The 15,434-nt window shown below is 50.6% G+C and overlaps 1 pseudogene; it reads right to left on the bottom strand.

Moving 5' to 3' along the window:
* Window positions 1-3,673: 3,673 nt before the first annotated feature.
* LOC119350615 lies at window positions 3,674-13,993 on the bottom strand (annotated as a pseudogene).
* Between the last annotated feature and the right edge of the window lie 1,441 nt (window positions 13,994-15,434).

The raw sequence follows: 15,434 nt of genomic DNA on the forward strand, positions 1-15,434 counted from the left end.
AACTCAAGCGAGTTCAGCTTAGAGCGAAACTTGCCCATCATTCTGTGGTTTATCTTGTTGTTGCTCTTGTCCTCAGGGTTCACTAACAGGTTGAAATCACTCGCAACCATCCATGGTCCAACATGGAGCTCATGAATCTCTTCCAACTCTCGCAGGAAAAGCAGCTTCTCCTGGTCGAGCTGCGGCCCGTATACACCCGTCAACCACCACTACGGGCCCTCTGCCGGCATAATCGGGGCCGTTAGGGTGTATTCCATGTAGTGCGGGTTGGACAGGCGCACTACCGACTCATCTCAAGCTAACAGGATTCCACCTCGTGCACCATTCGCCGGCAAGTAAAAGAAGTTACCAAATTTATAGCCAAGGCAATGACGAACTACATCAAGAGTTACAACCTCCATTTTAGTTTCTTGCAGGCACACCTCACTTGGGTTTGCCGTGGCCACCACCTGAGCTACCACATTCCTACGTGTCGGGCAATTGAGCCCCTACATGTTCCACACAAGTGTTTTGAAAGGCATACAATTCATGGTGCTAACCCACCGAGCCACCAACACCGCACCCTAGTGCGAGTCAGCCACGACGGGCTCTCCTTCGAATCCCGGCAAGACAGACGGCTGCCAAACGAAAAGAGCAAGCATCGCCGTAATGTGGGTGTCAGTTAATGGTCGCTCAAACAGTTGCGCGTATGCCTGTAATGCAGAGTCGCTGATTACTTCGCCTTCATTTGCAAGACAGAGCCTCCGAATCAGAACGTTTTGTTGCTTGGACGCCTTAGAGCCCTGCCCCTTCCTGGCCAAACGGATGCTCCTCCTCGGGTTGGACACTGACTGCCTCTTTTGCCTAGGCCTCCTCTTATCAGCAGCAGCACCATGGCTGGGAATGACGGTCAAAAGTGGCGTCAAATTGCGCCTCAAATCCGCGCACAAAGTGTCCACCCTGTCCTGCATCGCTACAGGAGTACGTGGCGAGTGCACCTCACCGCCCATGCATGGGCTGCATGGGCTGCATGGCTCCCCACCCGTTGCGGAAGCACAAGTGGCATCCTCGGGATCCACTAAGAGACTGACTAGGAAGGTGCCTTCCATGTGCACCTGCGCCTGCGCCTGCGCTGGCCCACCACCCACAGGTGAATCAGCCTCGTTCTCCACCAACTGTTGTACCGGATCGCCCTCGATCCCCACGCCCTGCCGAGATGCCGCAGTGGGGGACAGATCAAACTCCTCACCCAGAACCTGATCACTGCATGTGTGGCCCCCCCTAACCTTGGGTCCCCGTCCTTGCTCGCCATTGGCTCCTCGTTGGCCGGGCCGCCTAATGACAAGGAAACATCACCATCCGCATGCAAGCCTCCATGCCCATCCTTGGGCTCCCATCCAACAGACAGGCTTCATCCGCACGCGCTAGCCTTGGGAGGTTCACCAAAGCGGGCGAGCCCCTAGGATCCCCTACGGTACCGGTCAAAATGCACCCCCACCAGAGGACCTCTAACGCACCTGATTGGGCTGGCCCAGCCGTCTCTGAGCGGTCAAAAGTGAACCTGCCTCCCCTGCAAAGGAGGAATGCCTGACCTCAGTCAAGCAGTTGGAAGGCCCGACCACCGCCCGGTCCGCCAGCAAGCAACCCCTCTTCGTCACCGGCGGCGGCGCCGACGACCCCACCGACGAACTAGATGAGCCGCCATGCCCACCCGACCAAGCACCAGCTTCTCGAGAGCCCGGCATAGCCCCATCCACCGGGGCGCGATCCTCAGCACCCCCAGCCTCATCTGATGGCGGCGGAGGCACCGGCGGTGATGGCGCATCCATGTCGGCCACCATAACTTGAGCACCAAGAACGGTGATGGTGACTGGATACCACAGCGCTGCAGGCCCCCCCTCCACACGAGCCTCTCTCGGCTCCTCAATGAACAGCAATTGGGAGCCAGGAATCCTTGCCGGATCATCCGTGTGAAGTCACACACGGAACCCCGACATGTCGAATCTGTTCGCCGTCCTGCCCGCAACCTGATGCACGAACCCCAGGCCCCGCAAAATTACCTCAGCTGTCCGCCTCGTCCAAGCATGCGCAGGAACACCCCGCAGCTCAAGGGGCACCAGGACGGGCATGGCTGTGCCTATGGCCTGTCCCTGCCGGAGACAGGGCCGCAGTGAGAGAGAGAGAACCCCGGGGCAGAGGCCTCCCCACGCTCCACCATCAACTACCTCACGAATGGGTGCTTGCAAATCACCAGGAAACCCTCTGGGAAGAAAGGGCGAATTGACATGTCCGCTAGGCTGATCCCAGACTGCGTGCAAAGCCACCGCAGCCAATGCCAAGTCGACCGCCGGCCTCTCACCGGTGACCATGACCACCACCACGCGCCCGAGATTTTCCTCCATGCGGGACAGCTCCTCCGAGGCCTCAAGGAAGAACCTTTCCACCAAAGGCGGTGCTGGCACCGAACGAGATGGCCTGCCGGACTACAGCGGGCGGTCGAACGGGACGGAGAACCCTGGCTCGCCCACAGCAGCCGCTGACCCTGAACGCACCACCGCGCTCCAAGGCCGGACCAGGCGGAGCGCCCCAGGCAAGGCGGCCCCGGCGGGGGAGGCCGCAGACCGGACGACGAGCGGCCAGAACCCGCGGGAGGCACGACCCGGCGCACCGGTAGAGGAGGGCACGCCTCCGCAGCCACCGGCGGAGCACTCCTAGGCCTGGAGCACTCCCGAGCATTGTGGTCGCTCCCATTGCAGTGAACGCACTTGGTGGGATTCCAACACTTGGCCGAGATGTGACCCTCCTCCCCACAGTTGTAGCAACACCTGTGGAGGACGACGGGGACACTACTAGGAAAAGGCCTGCTAGTGGCGCACCAGTTTTGCCTACTAATGGCGCACCACTGGTGCGCCACTAGCACCATGCCATTAGAATTAAATACTAATGGCGCACCCCTGGTGCCCATTAGTATCTGATATACTAATGGTGCACCACGTAGTGCGCCATTAGTATAGCCCACAGTGCGCCATTAGTATGCCTCCCAGGGGGCCATATGTACCCATGTGCTTTGGCATACTAATGGCGCACTAGGGTGTGGTGCGCCATTAGTGTCCTTTCTGCAGTGCACCATGAGTGTGCTGAGTGGTGCGCCATTAGTATGAATATTAGGGATTATTTTGTTTTCTTTTCTGATATTTGCACAGGTTACAAAACATGTTACTGCACATAATATAGAGATCAGAACATATAAATAGCAGATTTATCGAATACAATTCATCATATTAGTCTCCGAATTTCAAATACCGAACAAAGTTATACCATTACAAGTCTCGAAACCGCGAGTAGCGAGTTTGTCTTCACATTACAAGTCGATATGGATCATCTAAACTACCATCACATAGAAGAGAGCTGCGGTCATCACGATGAGCATAATCGCGATGAAACTGGTCTTCACCCGGTTCCTCCAATGCTCCCTCCTCTCTCCCGCTAGATACCGCGCGTATCTAACTTCGGCCTCCACCCTAGTGGTGTACCCTTTGTAACTGTTGCCGCTGAAATGGTGAACCTGTCTCCGACACTCCTCCCAGTCGTTGTAGACTCCGGGAACCTTACCATTGTACACGACATACGACGACATCTCTATGAACTAGCCAAACAAAACATTAGTAGCAATTCACAGAGATATACAAGTTCATTAAAGTTTAGTATTACAACTATAACAACACGATTCATGGTCCTACTAATAAATAGCATCGATTACATACAAGTTAAACGACTGTCCAAACCAAAGAGACATAAAAGTTCATTAAAGTTTAATATTACAACATGAGCCAATCTACATTTCAGATAGCATGACTACTTTCGACTTGATCGATTCAAGGGACCAGAGCGTGGATGAAGCCGCTGTCTTTCGTGATGGTCATGAAATCGCGGGCGTTGTCAGCCTGCATTTGTAGCGTTGTTTCAATCTCACTGTTGGACGGTTGAGATCTAAGGTAGAACTGCCCCGAGGTATGAAGGACATCTTGATGGATGATTCCTGCAAACTCCGATTGGATGCGAAAGAATTCTTGTCGGATGTCCGCGTCCTGGATTACCGACACGATAGTGGCCCAATCTTTGAGATTATCTAGTAGCAGAAGGTGATTATGGTCCCGTACGATCGCCCGCATGTGATGGAGGGCGTAGTAGGCATCCTTCTGACTGCTAGGCGGCTGCTTGACGCAGGGGAAGGTCGTATTGTGGGTGAACACATGCTTGCCGTACCTATGAATTGGCCTCTTGAAGGTGCCTCTAGATCTGGCGTAACCGGGGAGAGCATCATCAAGAACTTTCTTCATATTTGTGTAGTTTATCTTCGACTCACGGTCCGGGTCAAAATACGTGGCCAAGGAATATTTTGGGCTTAAGAGGATGAGTGTGCAATGTGTGTCACTGCACAAAACACGGAATGTTAGAAAAAAACGATCGAAATCTAAGAAATCAGATGTTACGGGGCAGTGAGGTGATGACTTACTCGGGAAAGTAAGGCACGAGGAAGTTATCCTTATCCGGGTTTGCCAGAATGACGCCTTCGAGGTGTGAACTCACGACTTGACGGTCCCCAGCACTGCCCAAGATCTTGGCACGCATGTAGAAGGGGTCGACTATCACGATGTCCGGGGTCTTATCTCGAATGATTCGCATCTCCATACTCAGCGAAAACAGCCGAATGAAGGTGTAATGCAGCGGATGAAGGTTAAACATAGCAAAGATGTCATCAAACCGCAGGACGATCGTACCCCCGATGGCGCTATCCACAAAGCCCTTGCCCTCTGGCACCTTGGCCACAAAAATCGGGTATGCCACATCATTCTGGGAGAGACGCCGCTTCTCCAAAGAAAGAACACTGTCATGCAGACTCCGCATAGCACCGGTTGCAGCATTGAGCATATTTGTCGGTAGCCTCTCCCTACCTGCCACATGCACCTTCCTCGAGATATCCTTAGGTGAAGGTGGCCCGTCCTGAGCACGGATCATACTCGGTGTTGGCTGGCTCGCATCGGCGCCCGTGTTAGTCTTTCGTTTCCGTCCCTTCTTCTTGATCTGCTGTAATGGGATCGAGTTCTCCTCACACACCACCTTCTTGAGCGTGTTGGGGCTGATAATATTTCGCACCTCCGCTATCTGAGGCTCGGTGAAGGCAGAAGCTGGAGGCGTCTCCTGAGAACTGAACACCAGACGATGCCTATTGCAGTTAGGTTTCTCCGCGGTACCAGCTAGATCGCGGTCGTCTTTTTTAGGGTTGGGTTCTTGAGAAGGAGGCCCGTAGAATTTGTCACCGTACAAATGTTCGGCAAAGTACTTATCGACATTGGAAATGTACCGTCGTCGTCGTCCGGATCCTTTGCCATATGCATGTCCGGATCCTGTGCCATAGGGATGTCCGGCATGTCCGGTAGCGTTGCGGCGTTCTTGCCATGGCTTGGTGCCGGCACGACTGGCGGTCTTCTCTGTGGGGTGTTATCCCCCGCCCCCAAATGAATCTGGCTCTTTTGCCAAAGCAGGGGCCAGCTTACGCAGGCGCTGAGGGCCATCTGATCATATTTGTCGGCCCCAGCGGGTCGAATCGGAGGTAACAACTCGTCGCAGCCTGGCAGCACCCGAACCAGTTCAACCCTATACACTATGGGTGGCATCGGATTACCGTGGAACACGGGGTTGCCCGGCTGAATGATTCTACCCTTGGCGACATCGATCAACTCGCCACCTATGAAGTGCAGGAGAGTGCATGGAACGTCGGCGGTGCCCTGCGAAAACATGTAGGGCGTCAGGGATCACTACTAGGGAAAACCCTATACACAGAATCTTAGCAGCAGCGCGGCTCAAAAAGGAGCGCTGCTGCTAATTAGCAGCAGCGCGGGTGTGGAAAACCCGCTACTGACAAGTGTTTAGCAGTAGCGCGGTCTATGTAACCCGCGCTACTACAAATATCGACCGACAGTGAACCCCCAACTCCATTTAGCAACAGCGTGGTTCCGTTAGGCGCGTCACTGCTAAAGCAGTATTACTAGCGCAGTTTTTCTGAGATCGCTGCTGCTAATTTTAAAATTGGACACACTTTTTATCCCACTTAGGAGTAGCGCTTCTGCCGAAAGCGCGCTGCTGCTACTTTCTTATCAGCAGCGCGTTTTACATCCCGTGCTACTGCTAATCCGCACCAACCCACCACCTTTTCCCCACCGTCCCCCCTCCCCCTCCTCTCTTCCCTTTCCCCTACCTCCCACTCTCACTCTTCTTCTTCCTCAATACTTCTCCCCCATTACTCTCTCTCTTTTATCTCCCTTTCTCTCTCTTCATTACTCCTACCTAACTACACCACCTCCATTAATGCATCTCCTTTCTCTTTGTTGCTTCCCCTCCACTAGTTGAAGTTGTATCCTCCCAAATTAGGTAGCTAGATAGATGTAGGATTTAGTTATGTGACCTATTTGCCCCCTAACTAGATCTATCTTTGTCAAGAAGAGCTTTGTGCACTTTTGATCCCCCTACAACATCATCTCCACCGTGTGCTCGATCTCGAGATAGAGGTGATGAAAAATTCATGCTTTTGCAAAATGGAAATATGTTTATGTGTGTGTGATATGTTTGTGGAAATTGTGTGTGTGGCATGAGTTGAGGCGAAATTGTGCTTTTGAGTTGCCTATGTTTTGCCGAAATGTCGATTTATTTCCGTTTCGGCGAATTCCGGGCAAACTCTAGATCCATATATGTCCTATTTTTAGGGAAGGTCATGCAGAATTTTTGTATGACTTTGATGCATGCACGCATTTTTATAATCAATTTGTTTTATTATTACCGTGCAGACGTTCATGATGGTTAGTGGAACGATGGTGAACAGGTGGTTGTGGTCGGTGGTGCAGGACATGAAAGAATATAACCTGACAGAGGTTTTGTGTCTGTGTCGAAAATGCGAAGGAATAGTTTGGGTCGACCACTATGACGATGGTCGTGTCGAGGCGCACCTGCTCATGACTGGTTTCCTGGATGGCTATACTCGATGGATAACTGAAGATGAGGATGACAATGTTGAGGATGCCGACGGGGCAGGCAATGATGACACGGGGCAAGACGAAGAGATGATCGATAATGGTGGCGGGGAAGACGCCGGACATGGCGGCGGAGAAGGGGTTGGACATGGCGGAGGAGAAGCGGTCGGACATGGCGGCGGAGAGAACGACATGGACTCCACACAGCAGAGTTCGTCGGTACTAAGTTCAATCATGCGGGACCCTCATGTTCAAGCATTGCTTCGCAAGGAGACGAGTACTGAGAGAGCTGCTTCTAGAGAGGAGGCTAAGCTGGAGCAACTGGTGGTAGACTCGAACACTCCACTGTATGATGGTTGCAATCCTGAGGTGACCCACTTGAGTTTCACGCTCCAACTCCTGAAGACGAAGGCTAAAAACAAATGGACCGACACTAGCCTCGATGAGCATCTCAAGTACCTAAAGGATGTTCTTCCCGCGGGTAATCTATGTCCTACTAGTGTTGATGAGGCCAAGAAGATCGTGTGCCCTCTTGATCTACCACACGTTAGATACCATGCATGCATCAACGATTGCATAATTTATCGGAAGGAGCATGTGGAAAAAACAAGCTGTCCGGTGTGCAATGCTTCTCGATACAAGAAGGCCAGGAAGAAATGTCCCAGAAAGTTGTATGGTACTTACCGATCACTCCCCGTCTCCAGAGGTATTTTGTAGATCCCAAGGAAGCAAAGCTAATGCGCTGGCATGCGGAGAGGAAGAAGCCTGGCGATGGAGATGATCCAAAGCTGAGGCACGTGAAGGATGGAAGCAAGTGGAGAGCATTGAACAGCTTCTATCGGTATTTTGAATTATATGCAAGGAACATCGTGCTCAGTGCGTGTACCGATGGCAGGAATCCGTTTGGCAACCAGAACACCAACCATAGCACATGGCCCGTGTTTGTATGGATGTACAACCTCCCCCTGGTTGTGCATGAAATCAAAGTACATTCACATGAGCATGCTTATTCAAGGGCCGAAACAACTAGTAAATAATATTAATTTGTATCTAGGGCTACTTCAAGAGGAGTTAGACACGTTATGGAAAACACCTGCCAAGACATAGGACGCCAGCAAAGGCGAGTATTTCAACATGAGAGCCGTGATGATCATGACAGTGCAGGACTATCTCGGTTACGGATATGTGGCAGGCCAGGTGTGCCATGGATATTGCGGATGCACGCGGTGCATGGATGATATGACGTCTCAACAGCTAACGTCAAGGAAAGATGGCGGGTCTGGGAAAATCGTGTACATGGGGCATCGAAGATGGATTGAACAGGACGACCCTTGGAGAAACCGTGAAGATCTATTCGATGGTCACGCTGAGCATCGAGGTCCTCCACGTAAGTGGAGCGGTGCCGAAATCGATGAGCTGTTGAAAAACTGGAAGGAGTGCCCCGCGCCGGGAAAGACGATGAGAAAGGCGCCGGATCCGCTGCTGAAGGTATGGAGGACGAGGTCTGTGTTCTAGGACTTGGAGTACTCGCACAAACTCGATAAACCTCATTGCCTTGATCAAATGCATATATGTAAGAATGTCCTTGAGAGCTTGCTCGCAACACTGATGAACATGCCGGATAAGACCAAGGATGGGTCGAAGGCAAGAAAAGACTTGCGAGATTTCAAAATCAGGGAAGATCTGCACATGCCGCCCCGTAAAATGTCAGACGAGACAGAGACGGAGACAGAGGCACAGGAGAAGAAGGGCAAGAAAATAAAGAAAGAGGATTATTGCCCCCCTTCTTGCTTCACCTTAAGTCAGGCTGAGATCAATCAATTCTGTAAGTGCCTTATCGGAGTCAAAGTTAGTTCCGGTTACTTTGGCAAGATAAGCAGATATCTAGACACGGACAAGAAAAGGTTCAGCAGGATGAAGTCTCATGACTATCATGTGATAATGGACAAGCACGTCCGTGACACGCTTATTGGTCTCTGTAACTTTTTTGACGTCATCTCTTTAAAGTCGATCAGTGTGAAGCAGCTCCGAAGACTACTCTGGACTGCACAACACGACGATGTTCCGTGTCAGATGGGCAAAGAATGTTGAAAGAGAAAACCGGATTTTCACTACCATGAGTATACCCGACGCCAAGAGCGCTACCGTGAACGCTATCGCAAAAAACAAGCCATGGGTACACGCTAAGCACATGACACAATGCTTCTTCATAACTGACCCATGCAATCCCAGTCGTGTTATCGTGAGGAGAGGCAAAAGGAACATCATTGGAATGGATGGAGTCGCCAACGAGGAAGACTATGATCAGTACGGCAACCCAATGAGGGAAGATGACGATGATGATGAAGTATACGTCAAAAGAAGAATCAATACTACATTACCTAAGAAAAATCATACTCCATGGAAAAGGCAAAGTCACAATGAGGGGCTCAATTATTCTTCGAAGAACAAGAAAGGAAAGAAGCTGACTCAAAAACGAAAATGTCAGCGCTGAGGAACCGTATGTTATCGGTCAAATGATGTTATATATATATATATATATATATATATATATATATATATATATATATATATGTATATATGTTCCTATTTTGTATACACACTTAGCCATTATTATGCATGGGTCCAATGATGTAATATATATGTTCCTCTTTTGCATACATATTTAACCGTCAAATGATGCAATATATATCGCCCTCCCTTCGTTCACTGCTCTCGGGAAATAAAAGTGGGAGAAAATAAAGGAAAAGAAAAAGGAAAACTGGCAGTAGTAGTAGCGCATTTCGTATAAACCGCTACACCTACTGAAGGTAGTAGTAGCGCATTTCGTATAAACCGCTACAACTACTGAAGGTAGTAGCAGCGCCTTTTGTCCAAACGCGCTGCTGCTACGTCCACTTAACCCAAAATTCTCACTATCCCTGCTTCATCCCGCCTTTTCCGCGCAAATCCCCATTCTCTCTTCCCCCGTCGCTCGCCCCCGACCACGGCGCTGGCGCTCGCCCCTGACCCCGGCGCTCGCCCCCGACCCGGCCCTCGCCCCCGACCCCGACCCTGGTGCTCGCCCCCGACCCGGCCCTCTCCCCCGACCCTGGAGCCGGTGCTCGCCCCCGACCCAGGCGCTCGCCCCCGACCCGTCGGCCCTCGCCTCCCTCCTCTACTTCCTCCCCTCCGAACCTCGCCCGTCGTCGGGTCTGCCTCCTCGCCCCTGCACCCTCTGTAACCCCCCTCTCTCTCTGCTAGGGTTCTTCGGTTAATTTACTTAGGTTTTAGTTATGGAAGTATGTTAATTAGGTTATCTATTTAGTTACGAATTTAGCTAGGATTCAAAATTAGCTAAATTTATATGCAAATTTGAACTGGACATGTGATATGTGGATATGTCATGTCTGGAAAATGATCCAAGTGGCCTATGTTACGCCGGAATGTTGATTCATTTCCATTCCGGTGAATTTCAGGCACTCGATATGTCCATTTTTTAGCAAAGGTCATGCCAAAATTTCCCGTGAATAAAGGCATGATTTGTGCTACATAGTTGGCATATCGAGTGCTGGCACATAGATTTCTTTTTATGTCATTTCTCATTATTCATATCGAGTGCTGGCACATACGAGTTGGCATATCGAGCGGACGACAAGACCCCGCCGCGGATTGGAAGCTGCAAGGGTTGGGTGCTGCTATGGCCGAAGAATCTTATTCGTATGGAGCCGGCCGAGAGCACACCAATAACCGCACATCAACAAGCATGTGCGGAGACCACCACCCCGCCTACGCAATTACCAGCTCCTGTAGTGCCGGGTGAGAGCGGCGGACAACATGATGAAGGGGGTGCAATAGTACTGGCTGATGTAATTTCTCGTATAGAACAGAGAATGGATGATGAGACGGAGGTCGACCCTATGGATTTCCTCAATACAAACGCATATGACTGTGACATAGATATGATGAGTCAACCATATGACGAATCGGGCTATCAGCTTGCTAATGAGGATATGGATGATATGCCCGGGCAGGGTCATAGCAGGGATTGCAAAAAGTCTCTCTTCATGAAATCCTCACACGACACGCCTAAAGATGCCGCCTCAACACAGGCTCAACTAGCCGGGCACGAGGGTCGTACAATACTTAGCCCGAGAACACTGGGGCAGGGGTTAAGGAAGGGTCTGGAAGGTGTGCCCAAGAAAAAGGAGAGGAAGAGATCGGGGAAGATAACTGCCTCCAAACAAGCCAGAGCACATAGCAGCCAGACAATGCATTCTGAAGAGCGTGTACCCGTGAAAGGTGCGGTCATGTTCCATCTCACGGGCGAGACGATGCTACCGCCGAAACCGCTGGAGGCACTATCAGGGGATCTCAGGAGACTGCACGACCATGTGTTGTCTATTGAGAAAAGCCTACTAGCCTCAAAGGATCCAGGATATCCGACATACGCGGCTCGTGTGCCTGAGGGGAAGTGCTACATCGAGACACGGCCCGTGGAGGTGTTCTTCCTATGGTTTGACCATATCTTTGAGATGTTTCTAACAAGGCGGCTCGATTTTACAATCGTCCGCCTTTTTGTGCTACATATGAGCTCCGTCATGAAGAGTGAAGAAGTCTCGCAAATCTGTGTGGTGGATCCGCACTACATGAACGAGTCTTTCTTGAGTCTCAGCGACTTTGAGCATGAAACTGCTAGGAAGTACCTCCAAAACTTCATGGTACAGAATAAGGACCGGGAAATTGTCCTCGTGCCTTATCATCCAAACTAAGTCAGTTCCGGACAACCCTTTCGTACGTTTCTATCATTCCTTCTCTCTCATATGGGGAATAATTTGGGGTGTCTTTTCCCTGCAGCAACGGGCGCGCCGTCCTTATCGTTCTTTACCCGCAAGTCTCCCACGCCGTGTATTTTGACCCTTCCAGAGAGTACGAGAAAAAATACTACACCCACATAATGAATATTCTAGATGATGCTCTCCAAGGCTTCAGCTTTAGAGGTGGCCACGTGCAGATCAGGAAACAAAGGAACAAGAAGATGGGTTTCGCGCATAAAACTAACTTCTCCTGCATCCATGTCCCAAAACCAAGCAAGAAGGATGGATTCTACATCGTCCATCGCATGATTCAGTTCAACACGGATCACCAAAAGCTTCGCATGAGAAGCAGAAATGATGATCATATCCACAAGTGGGTAGAATCTAATGGAGAAGCGGATTATAAACTTAGAGATGACTTCTTTCGCATCCAAAGCGACATTGCGATGATCATCATGAAAGAAATCGTCGATGAGAAGGGGATGTGCCACCACGGCCCTATATTGCGAGCTGACGTCCGAACTCGCATAGGCATGCAACGTCTAGACCTCACGCCATTCAAGAAGCTAGGGTTCATCCTCGATGATATGGAAGGATGGAACTTCTAGTGATTTATGATGCCGATGATGATGATATGTGTCAGTTGAACTTGTATACTTTTTGTAGCGATGAAACTTTGTGATGTCCACGGTCCCTGCCGAACTTGCGTAACACTACTTTGTTAGTTTGCGTACTGTATGTTGCATCGAGTTGCTAACCCTTTATTTTTCGGTGTTGCTCTAGTATATTTTGTTGCATATATATGATTGTACATCCTCTTCATGAACATGCATCTCTAATAGGTACCTAGTTTCTTGATGGCGAGATGGAATTGCTATGGCGTGTACAAAGGGAATGTTCCGGGGGTGTACAATGAGTGGCATGAGTGTCAGGCGCAAGTGCATGGGTTCACGGGCGCCATCCATAAAGGCTTCAAAAGAAGACAAGAAGGAGAAGCTAGTTACTTGAGGTTCACGCTAGCGCGAGAGAGGACTCGTAACCGCCACCTCATGTACTGCATAGTTCCGCTCTCACTCATAGTGATATATGTTCTTGCGTATACCTTTGTTTAGATGGATAATGTTGTTGTAGTTGCAAGTATTCGAGACTTGCATGTATCACTATTTTCGAGATGATGACAAGATGCCACTTTGTGTTGGATGATGATTATGATGAGACTATTTGTATGTATATGCTATGATTACATTTGTGGTCTCGCAGGCATTTGTATGTGTATCATGATGACATTTCTATGTGCTAAAGATTCTTCTATAAAGCCTGTTCAAATACAAAACAAATATGCTGAAAAAACCCCAAAAAACTACTTAAATTAGCAGTAGCGAGTGTATAAAAGTTAGCAGCAGCACCGCGATAGCAGTAGCGCATCAAGGCAAAGCGCGCTAGAGCTACTAGCTGTAGCGAGCTTCCACTAACCGCGCTGCTGCTACACTTGTGTAGCAGTAGCGCCGGTGAGCAAGTGCTACTGCTATGTGTTAGCTGTAGCGCCTTATTAGTAGCGCCACTCCCTGCGCTACTGATACACCTAAAACCCGCACTGCTTCTAGCCTTTTCCCTAGTAGTGGATGCCTAGTCAAAGGCAAGGAGATGAAGTCATCGGCCGAGAGGCTTAGTTATCGTGATGCCATTGAGCTTGGCTTATGTCGAGGCACTGCCAACGGCGGGCGTGCAACGTACGGAGGGGCTGCTTGTTGGCGAGGTGTCGGCCGGCGTACACTCGCTGGGTGCATTAAGCTCCAATGCCCTTGCCGGTGCCAGAGACACGAATACCGCCTCCGTTGGAGACACCAATGGCGCCGCCTGCGTGTTGTGTGAGTTGATGGCCGTGAAGCTGGGAATCGGGGGCGGCCCCTGTTGGCGGCCCGCAATCCACGTCGTCAGCCCCTGAATCAAGGTAGGCACCATGGCGGTGAGCGTCGTTCCCAGTTGTTGTTGCACTTGCTCTTGGATAATCTCCAGAATCCACACCACTGGTTCCTTGAGTTCTTGAACCTCGCGCGACTGGCTTTCCGAGCTGGTCTTTCTCTCCTTTCGCCCACCAGTGGTATAGTATGACGACCATTTTGTGGACAAGCCTTTGCCGGCCACACGACCAGCTAACGACGGCATACTGAGCTTATCCTTGTTTTTCATTACGTTCAATGCCCTATTTAGAGTGCTGTCCCAAGCAGGGGAGCTCTGAGACAACCCCGCGCTACTGCTTTCAGTCTCCTCCGGAAGGAATGTGAACCATTTAGAAATTTGGCTTCATTAATTAGAATGCAACCATATGGAGCTAATTACGCGGGGGTGTATTCCTTACCTAAACAAGCTCAAGCGCCTTCGTCTTCGGATCCGTGGTAAGCTCCTTTGTTACCGGGTCCTCCTTGTACCGGGCCCTAACAAAGTTCCTGGTCTGCTTGTCACGGTATTTCTTGAAGCGGGGCGGTAGGCCTTGCTCGGCATGCTCCGCGTCCTCCTTGTCCCATATAGCCTCCGCCACTCTGTAACCGCCGGGACCGAGTTGGTGGACCCCTAAGTTCAACTCCCGCATTTCTTTCCCCCATTGACTAGATTCCATGGTTGCGCTGCCCTCGCACTTGATCTTGAACTCCTTGTATTCATCTTCGCTGATCGAAGGATATTTCACCTGAATCTTCTCATAACTATCACCTTTTTCAATCATTCTCTTCACCGAGCTTCTCCAAGTAGACAGGGACGTGCTCATCCTCGTGAGGGCGGCACTGTTCACTTTATTCCCTGAGAGGCGTGTGTTTGCAAAGTCAGCGGGGAACTTGTATCATTCATGCAGCTTCATGAAGAGGAGGCTGCGCAAATTTCGTTGGTCCTTATGCCTTAGGTTCTCAGTGTTGATCGAGACGGTGCTCCGGAGAATGCACCCGAGGGGAACCGAGTACCCCTTGACTAATTCTTTGGGCGCCGTTGGATTCCCGTCGGAGTTCACTTCATTAAATTCCTCCTTGACGGTGTCGAGCACGTTCGGGCGCCGGTACTTCCGTTGCCTCTTCGGTTGGCTGCCATCTGTGCGTGCGCCGCCATCATCAGTGGTGGCATCCTCGGCGGCACCATCATTGGTGTCATCCCCGACGCCACTAGGGGTTGTGTAGTCAGGATCGGTGTCTTCCGCGGCGTCCTCATAGCGGTGAGGTTCTTCCTCCATCTCCTGGGATAGCTCCCAGAATTGCTTGCCGCCCGAATCGTCGGCCTCATCGTTGTGGGCCATGTTTCGCTCTAAATAGGAAATAAGTATGGTCAAAAAGTTGGTTATTGTCAAGGACAAGATCATGGTCTCATCATTTAGGGTTTGTCGACACCGAGGCATCCTAAAAGCTAAGCTTTTATCATTTAGGGTTTGTTGATGCCGAGGCACCCTAAAAGCCTAAGCGTACATCATTTAGGTTCTCATCGACACCGAGGCACCCTAAAAGCCAAGGTTTTATCATTTAGGGTTTGTCGACGCCGAGGCACCCTAAATCCTATGTTAAGTTTTCATCATTTAGGGTTTATCGATGCCGAGGCACTCTAGGTTGATTGATATATATGGGTATCTTCTAATAATATACCCTATCAAGAA

This window comes from Triticum dicoccoides, chromosome 1B (genome assembly GCF_002162155.2).
Source record: "Triticum dicoccoides isolate Atlit2015 ecotype Zavitan chromosome 1B, WEW_v2.0, whole genome shotgun sequence".
In the NCBI taxonomy this organism is placed as follows: domain Eukaryota; kingdom Viridiplantae; phylum Streptophyta; class Magnoliopsida; order Poales; family Poaceae; genus Triticum; species Triticum dicoccoides.